The sequence below is a fragment of the Chiloscyllium plagiosum genome, chromosome 35 (assembly GCF_004010195.1).
Source record: "Chiloscyllium plagiosum isolate BGI_BamShark_2017 chromosome 35, ASM401019v2, whole genome shotgun sequence".
Taxonomy (NCBI): Eukaryota; Metazoa; Chordata; class Chondrichthyes; order Orectolobiformes; family Hemiscylliidae; genus Chiloscyllium; species Chiloscyllium plagiosum.
In genome coordinates, this window is record NC_057744.1 from 23,048,375 (window position 1) to 23,075,568 (window position 27,194).

General features: G+C 39.8%; 1 protein-coding gene across 3 annotated transcripts in view; it reads left to right on the top strand.

The window, feature by feature from the left end:
* LOC122540699 (galactosylgalactosylxylosylprotein 3-beta-glucuronosyltransferase 1-like) overlaps positions 1-27,194 on the top strand; it is a 171,565-nt gene that overhangs the window by 100,955 nt on the left and 43,416 nt on the right. The window contains exon 2 of one of the 3 annotated variants that reach the window (XM_043676812.1): positions 8,803-8,954. The exons of 1 other annotated variant lie outside the window; for it this stretch is intronic. The gene's annotated coding sequence lies outside the window, so the exon portion shown is untranslated. Of the gene's footprint in view, positions 1-8,802; positions 8,955-19,660; positions 19,732-27,194 lie in introns of those variants that run through there. One more of the 3 variants, XM_043676813.1, reaches the window with a different exon arrangement.

A 27,194-nucleotide genomic window follows, 5' to 3' on the forward strand; every position in this document is an offset into this window, starting at 1 on the left:
TTGTGCAAAGTGATTTACGTGCGCAGTAATCTACAACCATATCATCCATTTCTTAAATATGGTTAAATAATGTCCTTCTGGGTCAGAGGCTGGGGGCTGAATGCTAACATTTGGGATTGAAATAGGGGTGGCAGGCACAAGTTCAAATGTTGAAAGATTTAGATACAAGTACTTTTTATGGATTTAAAGACCATAAGCCCACAAGACATAGGAGCAGAAATTAGGCCATTCAGCCCATCAGGTCTGCTCTGCAATTCAGTCATGGCCAATAAGTTTCTCAACCTCATTCTCCCACTTTCTCACCGTATTCCTTGATCCCTTGATTCTCAAGAACCTATCTATCTCAGTCTTAAATATACTCAATGGCCTGGCCTCCACAGCTTTCTGTGGCAATGAATTCTATAGATTCACCATTCTCTTGGTGAAGAAGATTCTCTTTACATCTGTTCTAAAAGGTCTTTCCTTTACTTTAAGGCTGTGCCCTCGGGTCCTGATCTGTCCTACTAATGGAAACATCTTCCCAACATCTACTCTTGTACAGGCCATTCAGAATTTATTATGTTTCAATTAGATTCCCCCCTCAACATTCTAAATTCCAACGAGTATAAATCCAGAATCCTCAAGCATTCCTCATGTGTTAAGCTTTTCATTCCTGGGTCCATTCTTGTGAATCTCCTCTGAATATGCTTCAGGGCCAGTACATCTTTCCTGAGATATAAAGCCCCAAACTGTGCACCATACTCCAACTGTGGCCTGACCAGAACCTTATAGAGTCTCAGAAGTACATCCCTGCTTTGATATTCAAGTCCTCTCAAAATAAATGCCATTATTGCATTTGCATTCCTAATTACTGACTTAATCTGCAAGTTTACCTTGAGAGAATCCTGGACTATAACTCCCAAGTCTCTTTGCACTTCAGACTTCTGAATTTTCTCCTCATTTAGAACATAGTTCATGCCTCTATTCTTCCTACCAAAGTACATGACCTTACACTTTCCCACATTGCACTCCATCTGCCACTTTTTTGCTTACTCTCCTAACCTGTCCAAATCCTTCTACAGCCTCCCCACCTTCTCAATTCTACCTGTCCCTCTACCTATTGATGATACCTTTGTATTGACCGCAAACTTAGCCAGAATGCCCTCAGCTCCTTCATTCAGATCATTGATGTATAAAGTGAAGAGTTGTAATCCCAAAACTGAGCTTTGCGGAACACCACTTGTCACTGGCTGCCATCCTGAGAAGGATCCTTCTCTCCCCACTCTCTGCTTACTGCCAGACAGCCAAGTTCTATCCATACTAGCACCTCACCTCTAACACCATGGGCCCTTATCTTACTCAGTAGCCTCCTGTGTGGCAACTTGTCAAAGGCCTTCTTGACGTCCAGGTAGATAACATCCATTAACTCTCCTTGGTCTAACCTGCTCGTTACTCGCTTAAATAATACTAGCAGATTTGTCAGGCATAACCTTCCCTTGATGAACCATGCTGACTTTTTCTATTTTATCATACACTTCCAAGTATTCAGAAATCTTCACAATGGATGCCAGGATATTACTCACGACCAAGCTTAGGCTAATCATTCTGTAATTTTCCATCTTTTGCCTTACTCCCTTTTTAAACAGGGTGACACATTTGCAAACTTTCAGTCCTCTGGGACCCTCCCTGACCCTAGAGATTCCTAAAAGATCACCACTAATGCCCCACTATCACTTCAGCTATCTCCCTTAGAACTCTGGGCTGTAGAGCATCTGGTCCAAGTAATTTATCCACCTGCAGGCCATTCAGTTATCCTAGCACCTTCTCCCTGGTGATGGCAACCATACTCAGCTCTGCCCCTTCACTTACTTGAACCTTCAGAGGATGGTAGATGGGGTTCAAATCAATGTGTTTATTGATGGAGTTCCAGTTAGAATACTAGACCTTTAGGAATTCCTGTGCATGTCTCTGTTTAGCCTGCCCTACGATGTATGTGTTCACCCCATCAAAGTGGTGTCCTTCTTTGTCTGTATGTAAGGATATTAGTGATAGTGGGTCATGTCTTTTGGCGGATAGTTGGTCTTCATGTATCCTGGTGGCTAATTTTCCGCCTGTTTGATGTAGTGTTTGAAACAGTCCTTGCATATTATTTTGTAATTGACATTCATTTTGCTGGTTATTTGTTAGGATCCTTTAGGTTCATTAGCTGCTATTTAAGAGTCTTGGTAGGTTTGTGGGCTACCATGATGCCAAGGGGTCTGAGTAGTCTGGAAGTCATTTCAGAGATGTCTCTGATGTAAGGCAATGTGACTAGTAAAGAAACTCTTACAGTCTTCCTTTATATTACTGGCGAGTTTACCCTCATATTTAATCTTCTGCCTCCTTCTTTTGTTGTCCTCTGTTGGCCTTTGTAAGCTTCTCAATCCCCTGGTTTCCCACTGCCCTTTGCCACATTATAGAACATAGAAAATAGAACATAGAACAGTACAGCAATGTACAGGCCCTTCGGCCCTCGATATACTGTCGACCTTTTATCCTACTCTCAGATCAAACTGAACTACGTACCCTTCATTTTACAATTATCTATGCGCCTGTCCAAGAGTCACTTAAATGCTCCTAATGTATCTGCCTCTGCTACCACCGCTGGCAGTGTTTTCCACCCACCCACCATTCTCTGTATAAAGAAACTACCTCTGACATCTCCCCTAAACGTTCCTCCAATCACCCTAAAATTATGCCCCCTCATTGTAGCCATTTCTACCCTGGGAAAACATCTCTGGCTATTTACTCTATCCAATGCCTCTTATCATCTTGTTCACCTCTATCAAGTCATTTCTCATCCTTTTTCACTCCAATGAGAAAGCTCTAGCTATGGCTCAGTGGTTAGCACTGCTGCCTCACAGCATCAGGGTCCCAGGTACAATACTAGCCTCGGACGACTGTCTGTGTGGAGTTTGCACATTCTCTCCGTGTCTGCATGGGTTTCCTCTAGGTGGTGTAGTTTCTTCCCACAGTCCAAAGATGCGCAGGTCAGGTGAATTGGCCATGCTAAATTGCCCATTGTTAGTTGCATTAGTCAGAGGAAATGAGTCTGGGTGGGTTACTCTTCGGAGGGTTGGTGTGGATCGGTTGGGCCGAAGGGCCTGTTTCCACGCTTTAGGGAATCCAAAATCTAAAAGAAAATCCATCAACCTTGCTTCATAAGACATGCCCTCCAGTCCAGGCAACATCCTGGTAAATCTCCTCTGCACACTCTCAAAAGCTTCCACATCCTTTCTTTAATGAGGCAACCAGAATTGAACACAATACTCCAAGTGTGACCTAACCAGGACTTTATAGAGCTGGTGCATAACCTCACAGCTCTTAAACTCAGTCCCCCTGCTAATGAAAGCCAACACACCATAAGCCTTCTTAACAACCCTATAAACTTGGGTGGCAACTTTGAGGGATTAATGGACATGGACCCCAAGATCCCTCTGTTCCACACTGCCATGAATCCTGCTTTTAGCCGTGTATTCTCCATTCAAATTCAACCTTCCAAAATGAATGATTTCACACTTTTCTAGGGTGAACTCCATCTGCCACTTAAAAGCCTAATTCTACATCCTGGCAATGTCCTGTTGTAACCTACAATAGCTCTCCACATTATCTGCCACTCTACCAACCTTTATGTCATCGGCAAACTTACTAACCTACCCTTCCACTTTCTCATCCAAGTAATTTATAAAAATCACAAAGATCAGAGGTCCCAGAACAGATCCCTATGGAACACCACTGGTCACAGAGCTCCAGGCTGAATACTTTCCATCTACTACCACCTTCTGTATCCAGACAGCCAATTTTCCCTGTAGCCCATGCCTCCTTACTTTTTGAATGAGCCTATTATGTGGAACCTTCTTAAACACCTTGCTAAAATCCATACACACCACATCCACTGCTCTACCTTCATCAATGCATTTTGCCACATCCTCAAAGAATTCAATAAGGCTTTTGAGGCTTGACCTGCCCCCACAATGCAATGCTGACTATCTCTAATCAAACTATGCTTTTCCAAGTAATAAATGCTGTCTCTCAGAATCCCCTCCAATAATTTGTCCACAGCAGATGTACGAGTGACTGGTCCATAATTCCCAGGATTATCCCTACTCCCTTTCTTGAATAAGGAAATATCATTTGCCACCCTCCAATCATGTGGCACTACTCCAGTGGACAGTGAGGACACAAAGATCATCGCCAAAGGTGCAGCAACCTTTTCCCTCACTACCTGTAGTTACCTTGGATATATCCCATCTGGCCCAGGGGACTTATCTATCTTTATGTTTTTCAAAATTTTCAGCACTTCCTCCTACTTAACATCAACCTGTTTGAGCATATCAGTGTCTTTCACGCTGTCCTCACAACGTCAAGGTCCCTCTCAGTGGTGAATAGTGTAGCAAAGTATTCATTGAGGGCCTCCCATATCTCCTCTGACTCCAGTTCCCTCTACTATCCCTGACTGGCTCTATCCTCACTCTGGCCATCCTTTTGTTCCTCACATTAGTGTAGAATGCCTTAAGTTTTTCCTTAATCCTTAATCCTGCTTGCTAAAGCTTTTTCATGCCATCTTCTAGCTCTCCTAAACCCATTTTTCAGCTCCTTCCTGGCTACCTTGAAACCCTCCAGAACCCTGTGTGATCTTTACTTCCTCAACCTTGTGGGCGGCACGGTGGCATAGCGGTTAGCACTGCTGCCTCACAGCACCTGAGACCCGGGTTCAATTCCCGCCTCAGGCGACTGACTGTGTGGAGTTTGCACGTTCTCCCCTTGTCTGCGTGTGTTTCCTCCGGGTGCTCCGGTTTCCTCCCACAGTCACAAAGATGTGCAGGTCAGGTGAATTGGCCATGCTAAATTGCCCGTAGTGTTAGGTAAGGGGTAAATGTAGGGGTCTGGGTGGGTTGCGCTTCGGCGGGTCGGTGTGGACTTGTCGGGCCTGTTTCCACACTGTAATGTAATCTAATCTAACCTTAAGTAAGCTCCCTTCTTCCTCTTGACTAGACATTCTACATCCCTTGTCACTTCCTTCACCCTTCCATCCCTTACCTCAGTGAGACAAACCTATCCAGCACTATCAGTAACTGCTCCCTAAACAACCTCCACATTTCTGATGTGCATTTCCCTGAGAATATCTGTTCCCAATTGAGGTCCCCCAGCTCCTGTCTTATAGCATTTTAATTTCCCCCTCCACTAATTAAATACTTTCTCATACCATCTGCTCCTATCCCTCTCCATGAGTAAAGGTCAGGGAGTTGTGATCACTATCATTGAAATGCTCTCCCACCAAGAGATCTGACATCTGGCCTGGTTCATTGCCAAGCACCAAATCCTCTAGGCCTCCCCTCTAGTCAGCCTATCCACATTATATGCTTTCTCTTTTGCTTTTTAAACTATATTTGACTTCCCTTGTCAGCCATAGTTGCCTCATCCTCCCTGTACCCTCTACTTTTTCTCATGATGAATCTCTCCTCTGCCTCCTGAATTACTCCCAGAGACTCCTACCATTGCTATTTTACTGCCTTTCCTGCTAGGCTCCTCTTCCAGTCAATTCTTCCCAGCTCCTCTCTCATGCTTCTGTACTTGCCTTTTTCAGCTGTAATACCATCACCTCTGATTCTGTCTTCTCCCTTTTGAATTGCAGAGTAAACTCAATCATATTATGATCATTGCCTCCTAAAAGATCCTTTACTTTAAGTTCCATTATCAATTCTGCCTCATTGCACAACACTAAATTCAGTATTGCCTGTTCTCAGGTGAGCTATACCACAAGCTGCTCCAAAAAGCCATCGTGGGGACATTCCACAAATTCTTTTTCTTGAAACCTACTACTAACCTGATTTTTTCCCAGTCCACTGACTGTGGGATGCTTTATCCAAGGGGCTAGGAATGGGCACAGTGCATTTAGAATTGGGCCAGATATCTTGACTATGAAACACTGCTCACCTGAATGAGTCCATGCTATCTGACACTGACTATCAGGCTGGCTATCGGCCCCCATAAAACCAGGCTCCTCCTCTTCCTACTGTAAATGAGCAGAGTTCTCTTTACTTTCCTCCCCCAAAAGCTTCACTTCTCTCTGCTACAGTCAGTTGTCCAAGGCCAAACAGGTCTTTCTCATTCTGAACAGAACAGTATAAATTGAAGAGCTCCCCAGGTCTATCCAGATACATTAATTGTATCCCAATGGCTTACTCAGTGCTCATGTGGTTCCCCTTGTACCTTCCATGTGTATCATGTTAAATTCCTGACAGTGTAATCAAGTACTGTACATTCTTAGAGGATAACTACTGACCCCAAGACTCTTGTGGTGCAGGACCGAGTATCCTAATCTCTGAACCAGATCATCAGGGTTCAAATCCCACCTTCCTGGAGGTAAGTCATAACATCTTTGAAGAGGTTATTAAGAACCCCTGACTCCATAAAGGCATTTGTTGACTTAACATGGAGTTACAGGTACTTGTGAGAATCTTGACTCATGCAAGATGAAGATTTCACAGCTGTAGCTGCCTGTACATACACTCGCGATAATCATTCAGTGGTTACACCCAATTGAATATTAGCACAGCACATCATTTGATGAATATTGGTTGATCTTAGTGTGTTATGACTGTCACATGACTGTGGCTTCCTGAACATGTAGGAATGTAGCTCGAGCAACAATTTGATGTGACCTCTCATTCTAACTAACCTCAGCAATAACAAATTGGGTGTAATTGGGTGGCCATGGCATGGGGTACCTGAAGGATTCACTGCTAGGCAGGAATTTGCCAATGTGACCATCAGATTCCTGGAAAGAGCTGGAGCCAAAGAATCTCAGGGCTCTGGTGATCATGACCAGCATTCAAAGTATGTGCCCACCTGATAGATATAGTTCCTAAGAGTAAAGGGATCAAAGGGGAGCCAGTGGGAACAGGGTACTGGGTTGGATGGTCAGCCATGATTTTATTTAATGGGGGAGGAGGCTCATAGGGCCGAAAGGCCAATTTTTGTTCCTTTATTTTTGTGATCCATTCTGCAGCTGGACATGTCCCAAAAGTCTGCAAATGTCAGCAATAGGCTCTTCTGTAATTTAAGCCTCCTGACACATTTCTGCTCAGTCATGTCCAGAAAGTTAATCCTCTGCCTCTGTGCTCAATGGCGAGGATATTGTCTCCTGTCATTCTGTGCTCATCGCCCCCATCGGTGGTCATAGAGCAGGTGGTTATAGAGAAGGCTGCTGCTGCTGCTCTTGTTGTTGTTGTCGTGGTTCCTCTTTCTCCTTGTCAGTGAGCTGCATAAGAAGGCTGAAAGCTGGGAAGTTCAGATCAAAGTCAGAAAAGGTCTGGCTTCCACTTGCAAATCTCTTCCAAAACAGCAAAAATGCATTTTCTAAACAGAGAGGATACACATGTAAGTCTTTCTCCTTTGCAAAGAAACATCTGTCCGACCTCGTTAAGGGTTTTCCATCCTAGTAATTGCTCAATCCTACCAAATCCAACTATTCCCTTGCTTTAGTCAAACTTATGTGTGCAAGTAGCTTGTATTGGCAGCAAAAGCTCAAATCCAAGGTTAAATATTCAGCCAATTGACTTGCAATATGCTGTTAATCACATACCCACATGTCTCACTCCACATGTTATAAGAAACATAGAAACTTAAGGCCCCGCTTTATGGACTATTGCCAGTTTCTTAATTACTGGCCCTTTTTCCTTCTTTAATTTTATGCATGTGTCTATCTAGTAGCTTAAAATTCAAATCCATGGTATTGAGTGTGAAAAATGAAATTGTATACGTCCTTTTATAGTTTCTACTCAAGTGCCACCTGGTACTGAATGGACTTATTATATTTTCACATCAGTTATTTCCAGCTGTATTAGGACATAGTCTCCCTTATACAAATTAGATCCATTTAACTTAGCCTCTGCTATTGTTCCCTACACTGGAAAGTCTTTGTCTGCATTCTCTGTAAATCTTTGACTTAATCCGGATAAATGGAAGGATATTACCTATCAAATGCACAATCACTTTCTTCTTGTCCCTGAATTTGGAATACCAATACAGGAGTGATCTCACTAAATCTGTTTTCAATCCTTTACAGATGGATTAAGAAAGAACTTTTGGTGAATTTACCTGAGTCCACTCCAAAGCCAGAAATTAATATCTCCACAAAGAGTCCGTTGAACCTCTGTAATGAGGAGAGATTTCATCAACCATATTATTTTTGTGCAAAATGTGGTAAAATTTAACTTGAGGAGTATATCCTGTGGTTCAGGCCTGTGATTACTTTGCTCTTGATCTCAGCTTGCTGAGTCCCTCAAACAAGTGAGTCATTATAATTCCTTTCAAACTGCTTTAGTTCCCGTTTTTGTTGGAACTGCTACATTAAAATTCCTGTTTTAAAAAAATCCCACTCTAGAAAAATCAACAATGAAACCAAAAGAGAAAATGCTGGAAAATCTCAGCAGGTCTGACAGCATCTGTATGGAGAGAAAAGAGCTAACATTTCGAGTCTAACTGACTCTTTGTCAAAGCTAAATAAAGGGAGAAATAGGGAGGTGTTTATACCAGGCTGAGAGAAGGTGAGTTATGGCTTCAAAAGCAGCAATGAAAGGTGATTATGATAGGTCTAGTTTTCCTCTGAAGTTTCTCTTGTTAGACAGGCCAGATTTTAAATTATTATGGCAATATTATGCTGATGACACTATCAATGACAACTTCTATTACTTTGCTGCTAATTGAGAGTAGACTGATGAGGTGGTAATTGGCTGGGTCATTATACTCAAAATGTTAATTCTGTTTCTTTCTCTACAGATTCTGCCAGAGCAGTTGTGTTTCTCCAGATCTTTCTGTGTCTGATTTGTATTTGGCTGCATTGAATTTCTCCTGCTTTTTGTGTACTGGACATTCACGGGCCACTTTCACATTGTTATGAAGATAGCAGTATTGAAGCTATATTAGAACAGGTATGGGTGTGGTTAATTCTGGAGCTGAAATGTTTATAACTATTGCAATATTGTTGTCAGATCCATAGTCATTGGACGACACAGTGCTTTATGCCTATTCTTAATATCATGTGGAGTGCATGAAAGTGGCTGACAACAGACATCTGTGATGCTGGGTCTTTCAGTAGGAAGCCAAGATGAAACACTCACTTGATGTACTGGCTAAAGATTGTTGCAACTGCTTCAATCTTGTCTTTTGCACTGATATTTTTGGCTCCCTTAGCATTGAGAAAAAAGGTATTTGTGGAGTCTCCTCCTCCTATTACTTGTTTTAGTATGAAGGAACCTTCCTGTTTGGATGTGGCAGAACTGCAGAGCTTAAATCTGATCCTTTGGTCAATGTGGGATTATTTGGCTCTGCTTATTCCTTAGCATTCAGATAGTCCTGTGTTCTAACATCATCAGCATTGTTTCCTTCAGAGTAGGTGGCACAGTGGCTCAGTGGCTAGTACTGCCTGACAGCACCAGGTTCCCAGGTTCAATTCCAGCCTCAGGCAACTGTCTGTGTGGAGTTTGCACATTTACCCTGTGTCTGTGTAGGTTTCCTCTAGGTGCTCTGGTTTCCTTCCACAGTCCAAAGATGTACAGGTCAGGTGAATTGGCCATGTTAAATTGCCCATAGTGTTAGGTACATTAGTCAGAGGGGGGTGGGTTGCTCTTCGGAGGTTCAGTGTGGACTTGTTGGGCCGAAGGGCCTGCTTCCACACTGTAGGGAATCTAATCTAAATTTGGATGATTCTATGGAAATAATTTATTTAAGTTGGATGTTTAAGTAAGACCTCTGAACGATCTCTCAGTAGGATTCAATCTTTTCAAATACACTTTTAAATGTCATTCAAATTTACAGTTTGAAAAATATTGATAATATACAAAAATACGACATACACCACAAGCAAAATCAAATATGAGCAAATTAACAGAAAGTATGTTTTATGAAGATTTGCTCAACTTAGTGGTTTTCAGAAATATTGTCCATTTGGTGAGATTTTGTCAAATGTAAGTGCTAGATTCATAGTGAACTTATTCAAATTTTAAAGCCTCTTTGTCATTTATGCTGATTGATTCATGAGCAATTTATACCAACACAGCAACCTGATTTGGGAATCTAATAGGCCAGCATTGTTTTTCTTTTATTAAACTCAAGTCGGAAAATTCAGCCATTGCAAAAGATGTCAGTGATCAGTTCAGTAAACCGATCACATTGAATAAAATTCTCTTTGCATTGATATTTGTAGTATCCAAGTTTGGAAAGCCAAATTGGACTTACAATTGAATAACAATAATATTAATAGCAATTGCACTTGCAATTTCTGTAGTACCTTGCCATTTATTGCTTTAAAGTTTTATAGACAGTAGATTATTTTTTGAAGTGCAGTCATTGTAAAAGACAGAACTTCCATCTTTCATTTCTTACTATTGCTGTTTAATCACAATTGCAAAGCCAGAAAGCACAGCATCCAATTGACACTCAGCAAGGTCCAACTAAATAAAGGTAATGATATAGTCACTACAGGCTGCTTGCATGTTCAACAGAGACAGTTGGTGGTGGTATGACCTGAAGGTCACCATATCTCAGGGGTGGCGAGAGATTGAAAAGGAAAGTCCTTCATGCTAACCTTAACCAGTTTAGGAATTGAACCCAGGCTGTTGGTATCGGTCTGCATCACAAATGTGCTGTCCAGCCAACCAAGCTAAAAACAAACCTGAAGTAAATATATAATCTTTTCAGTCAATGTAGCGAACATTGCCTAAGTGAGAAAGTTGAAACCATGTGAGCACCATCAAATCACCAAAATAGAAACTTTGTTTTTCCCTGAAACCAAAGTTGAAATTTGTATTTGTTGAAAATCATTGGCTACCATTAAATACCCAACATATACAAATTGCCCCAAACACATGACAATTGACTCACACACCATCTTCCACTGATGTAGCTCAACTCAAACTTTTGGTATATTGCATTAGAAGGAAATAGAGTGTTAGGTTCAGCACTACAATTCCAGGGGATCCAAAAATACTATTCAAAATACTATCCAAAAATACAAAAAACTCTATTCCAGCAAAGACCTCCTTTTCGTTTATCTGAAAATACATTATTAGTCCTGTTGCATGTAGCCCATGTCCAGTTTAGATTCCCAACAGTGTGGAAACAGGCCCTTCAGCCCAACCAGTCCACACTGACCCTCCAAAGAGTAACCCACCCAGACCCATCTCCCTCTGACTAATGCACCTAAGACTATGGGTAATTTAGCATGGCCAATTCATCCGACCTGCACATCTTTGGATTGTGGGAGGGAACCAGAGCATCCGGAGGAAACCCATGCAGAGAATGTGCAAACTCCACACAGACAGTCGCCCAAGGCTGGAATTAAACCTGGAATCCTAGTGCTATGAGGCTGCAGTGCTAACCACTGAGCCAGTTCTGGAATAATGTTCTGTGTTGCCAGATTTATTTCATTACAGTTCAAAACCTACTAAACAACAAGTATGTCAGTCATACCAAATAATCCATAATATATTAACTGTGTAATTCTCCCTAATATTAATGGCATTTTGATTATTAAATACTTTGTGTAAACAATTTGGAAGTTAATTCGAAATGACAAAATACAAGAGAGGCAAGGAAACTGCAATTATTTTGTAAACCTCAGTAATTCTAATAATTAGATTCAATTTGTTTCTCATTTAATAGTTTTCTGTGCGTTGTATATTTTGTCAACGTGCATGCCAATTTTTTCATAATGTACCATGAAAATGAGTTTTTTAATTTCATCTGTTGGAAATCAAACAGATTGTCAGTATCAAATTTTCCATTTTTCTGCTCTCATGTTTCACATGCGTCAATCAGTTTTTACTTCTAATAATGCCGGTCCTTGAAATGGAACTCCCCTGCAGTTCAAATGACTATTCACGTGGTCTAGTAATGTGCTGATGGACCAGGAAAGGTGGGAGATTCAAGCTGCACTCCTGTTTGCATTGCTTGATATAGCAGATGTGCCTTTAACTCAATTAGCAGCACACGCGCACAAGGCAAAAGGTTACAAGTTCAATCCATGACTCAAACCCATAATCCAGACTGTATTTTGCCCTGTACATGGCATTGTTAGAGGTATTTCAGTTGAGCTGTAAAACTGAAGCAATATCCACGTGATCTGCAGATGTAAGATTTACCATGGTACTATGTTACATAGTGCAAATATTCATTCTTCCAACTAAAACAGATTCCCTCATATTAAATCTTCTGATGTTTGTGAGGCCCTTGCTAAAGGTAAATCTTTGGGTCCTTTGGGTCTGCATAGCAACAGTGACTACATCTCAACTGCTGTGAAAGGTTTTGGGCTATCCTGACAATGTGAAAGGTGCAGAATAAATGCAAGTTTGCTCTTTTTCAGTCGAGTTACTACTTTCTCCAGAGCAAGAGAAAGAAAATCATGTGTGCTCCTCATTCCTGTACTGTGGCTGAGAAGACTGCCTGTGGCACAATTGCCTGAGGACAAGATCAGATTCACAATTGATGACATCTGCAATTAACTCATCTGCAGAAACACAATGCGGCAGATAGACAGGAGGTTCTACCCTCCATTCATTTCTTTCTTCCAATTGGCTGTTTTGCACTCCTGCCCAAGATTAGTTTATAGGTAAAAATAAGGGCTGCAGATGCTGGAAACCAGATTCTAGGTTGGAGTGGTGCTGGAAAAGCACAGCAGTTCAGGCAGCATCCGAGGAGCAGGAAAATCGACATTTCGGGCAAAAGCCCTTCATCAGGAATATAGCTCTATTCCTGGTGAAGGGCTTTTGCCTGAAATGTCGATTTTCCTGCTCCTCAGAGGCTGCCTGAACTGCTGTGCTTTTCCCGCACAACTCTAACCTAGAACAAGATTAATTTATAATCAATTGCACATATTCACAAGTGAAAATTAGTAACTATGGACAAGGCCAAAGCATTGTCACACATGACATCATACTTCAGACACAATGGGGTAGACTATCAATTTGTTGTGGAATTGGGTCACTCTCTAGAGACCATACATTGGCTATCTCATAAATGTCTTCAAAAGAATGGGGATAAGAACTTTAAAAAATATAAAAATGTATGAGTAGGATTATTCTTCTGGCTATCAGTGCTTGAGGTAATCAAATCAAGTGATAAAACTGATGATTTCTACCTGATAACAATCAACTTGAGCATCTTATCTTAAGCAGCTATGCTACCTTTAAATTGCTACCAAGTTTTATTATTTCCAGCAAAATGTGCTGACCTTCCATTTCTTGCCCTTGCATTGTTTCTTGGATTTGATGTGAAGGTTTTGTGCCTGTGATGTAGTGCAATATGTCTACATAAAATCCTTGATTTTATGAACCAGGGAATTAGGTTAGGTTGGAAAATATGTCAGATTCTGTTTTTCCACAGTGTAATTTGTCTTGCGGAAGGCATTTCCCACTGTTTGGGATAGCACAGCGTACTTCAGTCTGAATGCTTTCCAAAATTCCATGATTTCCAAAGCAGTATACTTTATGGGCTCAGCTGTGCTTTCAAAGTGAAACATTAGCTGAATTATTAGAGCTTTCTAACACTGGAGGAAAGTTATAGAATCACACGCAAAAGGCTCTGTTTGTGTAGCCCCTTGTGGCGTGTTAAGGTATGGTATCGAGAGGAAAATAAGAGAAATATCAGTCATCCATGGTGGTTAGAAAGGGGCAGATGTGGAGGACATGGATTGAATTTGTTATCTCCCAATTACTGAAAGGAAGTAAGGAACTCCTGAAATTATATCCCATAGAATTTAAAGCATGAACAGCACTTGCAAAGAATCTAAGCCAGTATTTATGTTCTCACCCTATCAACATACACTTCCATTTCTTTTTTCTCCAAGTTTATCTAGCTTCCCCTGAAATGTTTCTATTCTGTTCATGTGGTAGTGAGATTCACATTCTAGCCACCCTTTCGAGGATGATTCTATTGTAATTTCTATTGGATTTATTAGTTACTATGATCCCTAATTCTAGTTCTCTCTACACATGGAGGCATCTTCTCTATTCCTACTCTATCAAAACCTTACATAATCTTAAACAGCTATGTCAGTACTTCCATTAGTCTTCAATTTATGTTTCCTGATAAGTATAACCTCTCTGTTCTGGCAACATTATATTGAGTCTTTATCTTCATTAATCCTATTGAGACCAGATACATATGGGCGATTCTATCTCTTTCTGAATTCTTTTAATTTATGCAGATGCAATCCACCTACCGGGGTTATGTTCTCTCAATGTTTGACTAATTTATTTATTTTGTCTCCCCATCCAATTTCAACATTATTACAATATTTTTTATCTTTTTTTGTAATATCGCGTTGATGTTAGTCTCCTTGCTAAATACAGAAGGAAGGCAATTATTTAAAAATTCTGCCATTGTGCTGTCATTGCTTGTGAATTTATTGCATTTATATCTACTTTCCATATCTTGATATTTCTTTTTCTTACTTACTTACCTGTAGAATCTTTTACTTTTCATTTTAATATTCCTGATCAATTTTGTTTCACAATCATTTTTGTTCTACTCAATTGCACTTGCAGACATGAATCTGGTGTCGCATTTTTCATTTGTTGAGATGTCATTGCTGCAGTCACCAGTTCCTTACCTGAGCCACTGAAAGGTTGTACACAAGACGTTTCTGATAGGGTGAGCATTAATAAGGAAAAAATAGCACAGTGCTGCATTGCAACCAACAGATGTGGAGGACATGGATTGAATTTGTTATCTCCGAATTACTGATCTAAATTGCCGAGTTGTGAGGATGTACCTGTTCCCTGTCTGTGGCTGAGCTAAGAATATTGATATGACATTCTTCCTCATGGCACTTTCACAAATCTACTGGTCAAAAGCTCAATATGTAATGGCAGAAACCAGAGAGAGAGAGAAAGTAAACAAATGAAAACAAATTAAATTTTGTAATTTTACATTTTAAAAAAACATCTCTACGAAAAAAATCAAACCATGAATGTGTATGCAAGAGAGCTTAATTGGGAGTAATTCCCAATGATCTTCCAATGCAAAGAATCTATGCCAGTGTTTATGTTCTCACCCTATCAACATACACTTTCATTTCTTTTCGATTAAAAGGCTGATAAATACTAGCCATAAATTCTGTGGTAATTTTAGTTCAACATACAAATACAAATGCCATTCAATGGTTACTCAGACAACAAAATGCTGACTTTACAAAATGAATAATGAAGTGATACTACCTGAACATAACTTTTTGTTAATTACGGTTGAACTGCTCATCACCTGAAGCTGTTCAACCAAGTACACACAAAATACAGCAAGTGCAGTTAGCTTCACCGTGATGCTGACAGCAAGATTTGGTCCAATTTTCTTATCACAAAGCTTCAGTACAGTCATAGAGTCATGGCAGTCTATAGCACTGAAAAAGGCCCTTCAATCTATCAAGTCTACACTGGTCAAAAACAAGAGCCTAATTATTCTAATCCAATTTTCCAGTATTAGGCTCATAGCGTTGTATGCCTTGGCATCACAAGTGCACATCTGTATACTTTATTAAATATTGTAAGAGTTTCTGCCTCTACCACCCATACAGTCAGTGAGTTTCAGATTCCCACTATCTTCTGGGTGAAAAAATATTTCCTGTCATATCCTCTAAATCTCCCCCATCCCTCACCTTAAATCTTTGTCCCTTAACCATTTATCCCTCCATCAAGGGGAATCATTTTTCCTTGTCTACTCTGTCTATGCCGCCCATAATTTTATGTATCTCAATTATGACCCCCTCAATCTCCTCTGTTCCAAGGAAAATGAGTCCAGTCTACCTAATGTCTCTTCAGAATTAAAACTCTTCAGCCCAAGCAACACCCTGATAAATACCTTCTGCACCCTCCTCAGTCCAATCGCATCCCTCCTAGAATTCGAATCCCAGAACTGCACACATAACTCTAAATGTGGCCTAAAAAATTTAACCTCCACAGCAGCACAACCTCCCTGCTCTTAAACTCTACGCAGAGGCTAATAAATGCAAGTAACCCATAAGCCTTCTTAACCACTGTATCTACCTCTCCCACTACCTTCAGAGGTAGTTGGACTTGCATCGGTGCTTCCCACAGTTCTACTGTTGGTAATGTATTCCCTTGCCTTGTTTGTCCTGCACAAGTGCATCACCTCACACATTATATTGTGAGAAATTTCAGGCTAACTATAAATACTGGAAGTCTGAATATCTAAAGGTACTTCATTGCTGCAGGGAATCGGTTCTGCTTTTTTTAATTAAAAGCAAATTACATTCGTTGAGTTATTACTGCAGTTTAAATGGTATAAAGGGAGACATCTGTACATTTATTGGTTCTCATTTTTCTTTTGTTCTTGTGATTTATTTTCTAATTCTGTTAGTTAGAGGCTATGCAGGAACAGAAAGCATATGTATGCATAAGTTGCTCTTGATGGATTGAAACTTCTCACGGGCATTAGGAACCACATGTCAGGATCTTAAAATTGAGACCATTTCCAGGTTCTGAGTGAACAATCTTTGATCACAACTACTGTTGTTACAGTATTGTTATTGCCTTATTGTTACAGGAGGCAACTAATTAATAGGCTGCCTCTGTCATTGCCTATCGGAGACAGCAGTTGATCTGATCATAGGATTGCTTTGTTACACCCTATTTCAGCATCAGTTTGGCGGAAAACCAAATATCTTTTGCCTTTTTTGCAAGGTTACCAACAATATCAGTCTTATAGTAGATAGAAATCCCACCATGTCTCCTGACCTGTGTCGTAGACCATTGGTAGAACATCATTGGCCAATTTCTCAAGGAAGGTTTTGAGGAAAAAGAGCTGACTTGACTGTTGCATTTAAAGTCCAATCATTTTTTAAATGTAGAAACACAAGGCTAAATTTCATAAAGAGAGGAAGATAACTGACCAGATAATAAGATTTTTTTGATGTTGCTTCAGATAAAAATATTAGTCAGGAATGAAGCAGAACTCCCCTTTGAGATAATGCCATGGCTCTTTTACACCTATCTTTCTCAATAATTGTCCATGGAATGTGGGCATCACTGGCTACGTAAGCTGTTGTTGCCCATCCTAGAACTGAATGGCTTACTACGCAGTTTCAGAGGGCAGTTAAGAGTCAACCATGGTGCTGTGGGTCTGATGTCACATTTAGGGCAGGCCAAGTAAGGACAGCCTATAGCTATTTAGCGAACTAGATGGGTTTTTATGATAATCAGTGACAGCTTCATGGCACCATTACTGACAATAATTTTCAATTCCTTATTTATTAATTAATTGAATTGAAATTCCATCAGCTGCTCTGGTGAAATTTAAAACCATGTCCTCATAGCATAACCCTGGGTCTCTGAACACTAGTCCAGTGATACTGCCATAGAATCACCATCTTCCTCATCCAGGAGGTGGGGAGGTGCAAATAGGGTTTTGGTTCAGCATCCCACCCAAAAGACACCTCTTAGAGTTGAGAATTCGTTAGCATGGGGTGTTAGTTAACTCAGTTGGCTGGATGGTTTGTTTATACTGAAGAGTAATGCCAACAGTATGGGTTCAATTTCCTGCATTGATTGACATTACAATGAAGTACTCTTCTTCTCCAATCTCTCCCCTCACAATGTGTGGCCACCCTCAAGTTGCTATCTCTAATGAGAGAGCAGCCCTATGGTCTGATAGGAGGGAATTGAGAGAGAGACAGGCATCACAGATCCTCATCAGATCTTTAGATCTTCTCTATATCTATTTCCAATAAAGTGCTCACATTGGAAACCTCTCTTGTTTTAAATGGGCTGAAAAACTCATTGTCCTATTTCATTACCCATAATTTATACAGCAAGGTAATTTATAAGACGGTATTAAAGGCCAAGAAATCCAAGAACTAGAGATGATACTGCTAGGAATTATATTGCTGATGCATTACAAATACTCACAGTGTTTAAATTCAATCTAATTGCCAGTGGCAATACAGGGTCTGCAACTCTCTTGAGACCTGCTGTGCTGAAGCTAAAACAAAAATGAAATTTGTATGTGAGAAGTACAAATAAGTGCATTTGATCTCACCAACATATATCATTTATGATGCAATTTTAAATGTACTTTGGGACTCTGGGAGAAAATGAAGTGTTGGACCAAAATCAAATGAATGTTTAATTCTCTACATTTTGTCTTGGATGTCAAGCTGTTCTCTGATCTGTTTTGTGGTTTGGGACTGTTAACTAAAAGCTTTTGCATCATATTAATTATATGGATATGTTGTATAAGCCTGTTTGTAAAGGTTTTAATAATTTCTGTGATGTCCATTAGTTCATTCTTTACTAAATCAGCACACACAAAAAATAATTATTTTGTCAGGATTAAACAAAGTGATATAACTTTGAAATTGTATTTTCATAAGGGAAACACATTCTTCTGTGATACTGCAATCATTGTTTGGTATTAGTATCTGTTTTGCACTTCCTGAAGAAGGGCTTATCCCCGAAACGTCTATTCTCCGGCTCCTCGGATGCTGCCTGGCCTGCTGTGTTTTTCCAGCACCACATTTTTCAACGCAGGGAGTGTATTGCCAACTGTGCTGTATTGTACTTATACAATGTAAAGATACATTCTTTACCAATGCTTTATCTTGAATTGTTTTCTTTAGTAATGCCTTGCCATGGCTTCCAGTCTCAGTGGGAGGTCAAGGAAGCCCATGTTTACTGCAGCCAGAACAGGAATCATACTTGAGCCACTACTCTTATTCTGAGCTATTTTAGCATATGTTATTTTAGACTTGCCCTGTATCGAATGTATTGGAATTCATTATTTTAGAAGGGATATGGGGAATGAATTTTATGTTCCTTCGAGTGAGGAGATTAATACTGGGGAAGAAAAAATATTTTGTCATCTTGCACCAAAAATCTAAATCAACACTGATAGGTTTATATGGATCATAAATTCGAGTACCTCTGTTCTGTGCCAAAATGTACCTCAATGCAACATTGAACAAGCAGCTTTGCAGGATATAACATTTATTGGCTTTAACTGTCATTGAGTTTGGTGCCTTGTCATCCTACTTTAATCTCTTATAATATATTTATACAGAGATAAAACCATTTGTCATTTAAATGAATCATGTTGGAATGTATTTGTGAGTGATTCTTGTCTTTAACCCTTCCATTCTTGGTATCATTCATGGAATCTTAATTCTAACATATAACATGAAAACATCAAGTTCACAAATTGAATATTTTCTTACATCATAATCAGAAATTCCACACTTAGAAAACTAACATTAATCCTACTTTTAACAAAGCTGTCAAGAAAACAGAATAACAGATGCTCAAATTTTAATATTGCATTGTGAATGATTATTAATGACAGAGCAATATCTACTCAAAGTTGCCACAAAATTAATAAATAAACATGTTTTAAATTCTTTATGAGTGATCTTGTTGATAAGATCTTTTGTGTTTATTTCAAAATTAATTTGTAACAGGAACCTTTATGAACCCAAAACATTTATTATTCAAATTTGAGAGTTCTAAGATCACTTCTCTCTTTTTCCCCCTCCATTTTTGTCTATTCCTTTGACTAGAGATGTTGAATCTTATTCCTGGATCTGTGCCCAAATGATTATCCTTTATGTGTGGGGAAAGAAGCAACTCCTGGCAGAAGCTATAAAAGCATTAAACTAAGACTTCATCCTTTACTCACCAGCTCTCAAAATGTGGAGAACATATGGTAGGTGGTAATGGATATCGATTCTGAACCAGTTTTCCCTTTGATGGTTAAGACCATAAGACTATGAGAAAGAGGAACAGGAATAGGCCATCCAGCCTCTTGAACTTGCTCTGCTTTTCAACAGGATTGCGGCTAATCTGACATTCCTCATGTCCAATTTCCTGCATTTTCTCCATAATCCTTGACTGTCCTACTGATCAAAAATCTATCTACCTCAGCCTTAAAAATATACACCAGGACCCTGCTTTCACAGCTCGTTGCAGCAAAGAACTCTAATGAAACATAACCCTCTCAGAAAATAAATTCCTCCTCATCTCAGTCTTAAATTGGTACCCCTTTGCTCTGAGATTGTGCCTTCTGGTCCTAGACTCTCCCAAAGTGGGTGGAGGCGAAATATCCTGTCAACATTTACTCTGTCAGGTCCTTTAAGAATCACATATGCCTTACTGAGATCACCTCTCATTCTTCAAAACTCCAGTGAGTAGAGTCCCAACTTGGTTAACCTACTATCACAAGACAATCCTTCCAAACCTGGGATCATCCTAGTGAATCTTAGTTCCTGGTTATTGAGGCCATTTACAGAATCATTACCACTGGCTGGCTTACTATGCTTGTCACACACCACAGACCTGGCATAGTTTTCCATGGTTTGTATTGCTCGATTTCTGAGTTTGCATGAATTGAAATTTTACCACCGCTACCATGTTGCATTTCTCTTCTTCTTGTGCTTTTTAACAACTAAGTATTGAGGTACCGATCATGCATAATGATCAGTTAACAGAAAAAAACCCATGATTCATTTATTGAGTGGAGAAGTTACTAATAGTACAACAAAGTTGGAGAATTTAAACTTATTTCTGACCTTCTTTGGGTCTCACAGCATATTGAACTTGAATCACGTAACATATTACATCTTTTCCCCTCTAGTATTGTACTTACACAACATAACCACATCCATTTATAGGTGTTCCATAACACATATAACTGTGGATGATGAGTTTTTCCACTGAAACAGAGATGTAGTGAAAAATCAGTTCAGTGAGCAATCATTCCAGATTTGGCTATAATCTCTTGTGACCATGCTTCTTAAAAATGAAGTCTGCTTTTAGTTTCATAACTATTTCGTGAATACAAATTGGAACTGATGTGAGCAATCTGAAAGTCCTTTCTGATTATCACAAAATATGCTGGCTGATTGCTTCTACGATTTATTTTTCAAGGATTTTCTCACACAGTTATAATTTGATAGTGACCTGTATGACATTGCTTTATTGGAAATTTGCCCCCCTATCACTTGTGAAGGACATGGACAGATAATAGAAAATAAGGGTTACAATTCGTAAGAGAAGCAAGAGCATGCGTACCTGCATGTATATGTGCATAGATGATTGAAAGTGGTATTACAAGTGGAGATAGCAGTTAATAAGGCAGTTTCATCAGCTTTCTTAATAAGGAAATAGAGTGCAAAAACAAGGAAATTATTCTGAGTTTATACAAAGACAATTGTTAGACCACAGTTTGTTTTAATTCATTTGTGCGACAAGGGCATTGCTGGCTGGGCCAGCATATGTTGCCTATCCCTAGTTGTCCTTGAGTAGATGGTGTTGAACCACTGCAGTTCACCTGCTGTGGGTTGGCCCACAATACTGTTTGGGAGGGAATTCCAGGATTTTGACCCAGCGACATTGAAGAAACTGCAACATATTTCCAAGTCAGGATGGTGAGTGACTTGGAGGGGAACTTGAAGGAAGTCCTGTTCCTATGTATCTGCTGGCCTTGTCCTTTCAGATGGAAGTGGGCATCAGTTTGGAAGGTGCTGTCTGAGGATCTTTGGTGAATTTCTGCAGGTCATTATGTAAATAGTACACACTACTTTGCCTGAGAATTGATGGTGGAGGGAGTGGATGCCTGTTGACATAGTGCCAATCAAGTGGGTTGCTTTGTCCTGGATGGTGTCAAGCTTCTTAAGTATAGTTGGGGTTGCACTCATCCAGGCAAGTGGGGAGTATTCCACTTCTGACTTGTGCCTTGTAGATGCTGGACAGGTTGAGTATAGTGTACAATTTGGGGCATTACACAATAGGAAGGATGTGTCAATGCATTGGAGGAAGTGCAGAAGAGGTTTACAAGAAGGAGCCCAGGGACGAGAGACTTCAGGAATGAGAAAAAATTGGAAAAGTTGGGATTGATTTCCTTGTAGAGGAAAAGACAAAGAGGAGATGTGAGAGATGTTTTCAAAGGCATAAAAGGTGTCCACAAAGAAGATAGGAAGGAAGTAATTCTGCTTATAAAAGGATTGAGAAAGAGAACACAGATTTGAAATAATTTGCAAACACCAAATGTCAGATTAGAAAAAGTTTTTTTACACAAAGAGTGGTTCCGATTTGGAATGCACTGTCTGCAAATAAAATGGAGGCAGGTTCAACTGAGGCACTTGAGCGGGCATTGCGTGATTATTTAAACAGAGACAATGTGCAAGGTATGAGGAAAGGGCAGGAAAAAGGCACCATGATAATGCACATTTGAAGAGCCGGTGCTGGTACTATGGGCCAAATGGTCTCCTTTTTCACCATAACATTTCCGTGATTCGGTGAAATGTTAGAGGACAAAGAGATGTATCTCAACAAGCTTTACCATTTCCTTTGAATTAATTTTGTTTTTAGCCATTTATATATAGTGACAGAAAGAAAAGTGGAAAAGAGCAGAATACAGATCAAAATGTTCCCTATCACTTATTAGAAATAAATAGAGGACCCTTACTCCCAGTTGAAACATTTTTATCTCTGTATTGATATTTTTGAATGTTTTGATAGTCTCACTGACTGATTTAGTTTGGCTGATTCACATAATCTTCGCATCTTCTCTAAGTGTTGTTTGTGCTAATATTCTGTAAACATGTGTGTGTATGCCTATTTGTGTCTGTGTGTCTCCAATCTCAGAGAAATGCCTCCATGATGTTCACCATCTTCGCAACAAAACAAAAGAAATAGTAGAACCATAGAGGATAGATAACAACTTGATGGAAGTTAAGGTTGTGATTCAATTCTGCACTGAATTGGTGACAACATATATTGTTAAAATTCCCTATTGATATCACATGAGATATTATCACTTCAGGGACCACAGCAGTTCAAGAAAAAGACCCACACCACTACTCAAGCAGATAAATGCAGCTTTTATCAATATTTTCCATGTGCCAAGACAGAATTAGAAAAAAAGATTTTAAATTGCATTCAATTTTCATAGACAAATGTTTGTGTTTGTCCTGATTCATCGAGCAAAAAGAAAATTGATCTCCATGCATTCTGAGATTTGCATGTGTTTACCCTGTGATCTATTTTCTGTTCTTAGGGAAATGTAAAAACATGTTTTCTTTTTTACAATTGGTTACCTGAAAAACAGAAATGTTTGGACCTTTCATGTATGGTAGTTACATTGTAATTTGAAACACAGAGTGTTATTTGCAGGAAAATGCACAATAGAGGAATGTAAAGAATAATCTTTAGATTCAGATTGACAGTTATAGATGCTTCCAAAATGAGCGGAAAACAGACAAGATGATACTTAGCTTGTCAATTCTGGTGGGACAAAATCCCAGAGGATTCTATCAAATGATCTCCCACTTCCAACCGTCCAACCAGCACATTCCTGCCATTGGTCTTCTGCCACATTTATCCTCACAGCACAACAACTCTTCATGCTTATCTGGATTCCAACAGACTCTTTCCCTACCTGACTGGATAATTTCTGACTGTCAGCAAAGCATCTCTCTTCCATTTTCCTATGTTTATATTATATCCAATGTTCAGTCACGTACATCACAGTCTTCAAGAATCAATTCAAAGATCCCAATCAATACAATTTAATGGATTTTTAATCTTCAGGCATTGAAATGTTCTGCACTGGATGGCTAAAACTAGTCGATGGGAAGTCACATGGAGCACATTCCTTTATTCCCATTGTATTTCCCTGGTGTACAAAGCTATCTACTGCTATCAGTCCTCAAAGCAATACAGACAAAAACTTGTCCCTCCCTGCCTGACAGCCCTCACACTCCCTAGTTCCACAAGTGCCAATTTTCAGAGTTGATGCTAAATTATGTAAATTTAAGAACATAAAATGTTACAGTTATCAAATGTTACTCTCAGAGATAATCTTTCACAAATTGAACCTGACTTGTTTAATCACCTCGGCAAAAAAATTGATCCCTCATGTGTGACCAAAGACTGCTGCTTCATCATTGGTTGCACTCACTTGACATCCACCATCTATTTAAGCATGTCAATGCTTAACTACTCCTCCAACAACTCAACTGTAATGTTGTTAACTAAAATCAGGAACTGACACTAAGTACTATCAAAAATTGACAATGTTTTAAACATGTACCCAAGGCATGTGAAAGATGTGAAATTGTAAATAATACTGCAAGATCTCCAACCTAGCATGCTTGGGACAAGGTCACTTCAAGACAAATTTCAAAACTTTCTGGATAATAAATTAATGTTAAATTGCCTAACTACAAGAATGTGAACTGGAAAATCCCATGCACCATCCTAGATATCAACTTGATAATTTTCACATTTTAATTTTAATTTTAATTTTGCCACATTTTCAGCTTCTCTTGTTCAAATTTGGATCACCATAATGCTGAATAATTACCCTCCTCCTACTCCTCCCATCAGCCACCTATCCCTTTCTCTGTTGTTCTGTGTTTAAGGCTCTCAATAATGCCTCTTTCCACCGGATTTTAGACCTGACATATCTCCTTTTTTCCTGGCAGCCCTATATACGTCAGCCAACTCACCTAATTTCCCCTCCCTCCCCGCAAAAAATGACCATACCACTTCAATCTCTTCTTGGCTATTTTCTTTGATGCTCCCACAATCTTTGTTAATCTCCTGATGTGCTGGTTCCTGACCTTGTCACTTCCCCACACACATCCACCTCAGCAGCCACATCTCAGTTGTTGTCCATCTCTTCGTGTTGTTGGCCAAATTTCCACACCGTATAACAAGGCTAGTCTCAAAACTGTCTTGTCAACTCTATTCCGTTTTAATGATACATTTCTATCAGTTAACACTTGATTGCCGACCCCTTAGCGGGCAGGCCAATGCAGATCATTGCCAGTGCCAAGACCAAATTCATTGAGATAGTTAGGGCAGGAATGACATCGGGCCTTAATCAGAGAAAATAGAAGCAGGAGTAGGTCATTTGGCCTGTTGAGTCTGCTCTGTCTTTCAGTGTGATCATGACTGATCAGTACTTTGTTCCTGCTTTCTGCATATACTCTTTCATCACTTCAGCTCTAAGAACTATATTTAATTCTATTATGAAAAAGCTTTGGTCTCAACCACTTTCTATGGCAGAGAAAACAACTACTCTCTGAGTGAAGAAATTCTGTCTATCGTTTGAATATTTTTGCTGCATGCTCAGTGTTGGCACAATTTTTTAAAAATCAGGCCCTTTTGCAACCTGACTCTGATACAATTTGACTTGATTATCTCCAGAGCATTTGAGTCTGGCACTGCAAGGAAGATAAATGCAATAATGCAATGTAAAGCCTGTGTCCCCCAATGCTTAGGAGCCCACCTGATGTTGAGTTAACTATGTAGTAAAATAGAGAGCTCACCTGCGTAGACTCTGCACATTAAAGTTTTAACTGGTGCAGGAAGGATTCTGCACATACATTGATGCATTCTGCAGGTTGATTGAAGTTCCAGTCGGTAAATGTAAAGAGAACCCTGCCTTGCTGAAGTCTAGTGAAAGCCCAGTTAGTGTAAAGCAAAACCAACCTCAGTCAATATGTTTCTTTGGTTTTGTAACAAACATCTCAGTTTCCTCACCCCAGATTCTAAATATCCTCCTGTTCCCGTGTTTTGTACTTGAACAGGGAGCGGAGATGTTCATGTAGTTGTTAGTGTCCGCAGTATGTAATAATTCTGCTTGAGGAGCACAATCAGTTTTGAAGAAGAGAATGTGCAGTATTACTGCCTGTGACTGTAGTTGAAGCTAGCTGTGTGTTACTGATGTAGACACACAAGAGTGTCTCACATTTATTGCTAACTTTGGCAGCCGTACAAAAAGCTTATTATGGCAAAGCACAAATTGCAGAACGGGTGCATTTTTTGATGCGGTGAGTGACCTGTGTGCAATTTGTATTATAGGAAAGGGGCCAAGGTATTTCAGAACATCATTGTGATAGGGCAGAGTGTATTCATTTGGTTCCAAAAAAATCCAAAATGAAATCCTTTCATTATCCCATTTGTTCTATTCATGATGCTGTATAATTCGCCTGCCATTTTCCCATAACATATTTTTCCGTTTAATTCAACCCAATTCCCTTTTGATGGGTACAGCGGAACCTCCTTTTTCTGTCTTTGTAAGGAGTGCTTTCAGGGTTGTAACAATTTTTTTAGATTACAGTATGGAAACAGGCCATTTGGCCCAACAAGTCCACACCGACCCTCTGAAGAGTAATCCACCTAGACCCATTCCCAATATTTACCCCTGACTAATGCACCTAACAATTTAACATGGCCAATTCACCTGACCTACACATCTTTGAATTGTGGGAGGAAACCGGGGCACCTGGAGGAAACCCACACAGACACGGGGAGAATGTGCAAACTCCACACAGACAGTCACCCGAAGAGGAAATCGAACCTGGATCCCTAGTACTGTGAGGCAGTAGTGCTAAACACTCAGCTGCCATGCCGCCAACTTGTTGAGCAATAAAAAACTTTCCTCAGTTTGTTTCTGGTGCTTGAAGCAATTACCAATTGAAAAGTAAAATTTGATTTGCATGGTGGCCATGCATACACAGATGCAGCCTGTGGTATTAGCTGGCTCTCAGGAGATAGACTGCAGAAAGCATCTACGCATGTACCGTTGATGAGATGTGCAGTTGATGTTATCGTCAGAGCATGTGGTGCTGACAAAGGGCTAGGAAAGCGAGGCCTGAACAATTATAATGAATACTGTTTCAGAGTCTCAGTAATGGGGGTTAGATTTTCATGATAAAATTTTAAAAGACACAGATCAGAGAGAAGGATATGAAAAATGGTTTATGCCCATGTTATCCTCATGAGATAGCAGGATGTGACCAGCTGGTTGGAGTTGGTCTCACTTTGTGTGTACTTTGGGTGTAAAAAGAAGGAAAACAAATGTTGGGCCAGTAATTGTTGGGCATTGAGATGGGTCAGAAGGAGAATTCAAGAATGTAATTGTTTACCATAATCTTTTGTGATAATCTGCAGTGATCAGGTGCAATCGAATATAGGCCAGGCCTTTAGATTTGCTTACAAATTTGCTAGCACTGTTTTCAGTTGGGTGGCCAGAGGACACTGGGGTATTCTCACAAACTAGGTATACAGTGCTCCATTGGTGCAGAACAAGTATGTGACCGTTGGATGCTTCAGCTTCTGTTGTTACCCCCTTAGAGCAAGTACTATGTCATCCAATTT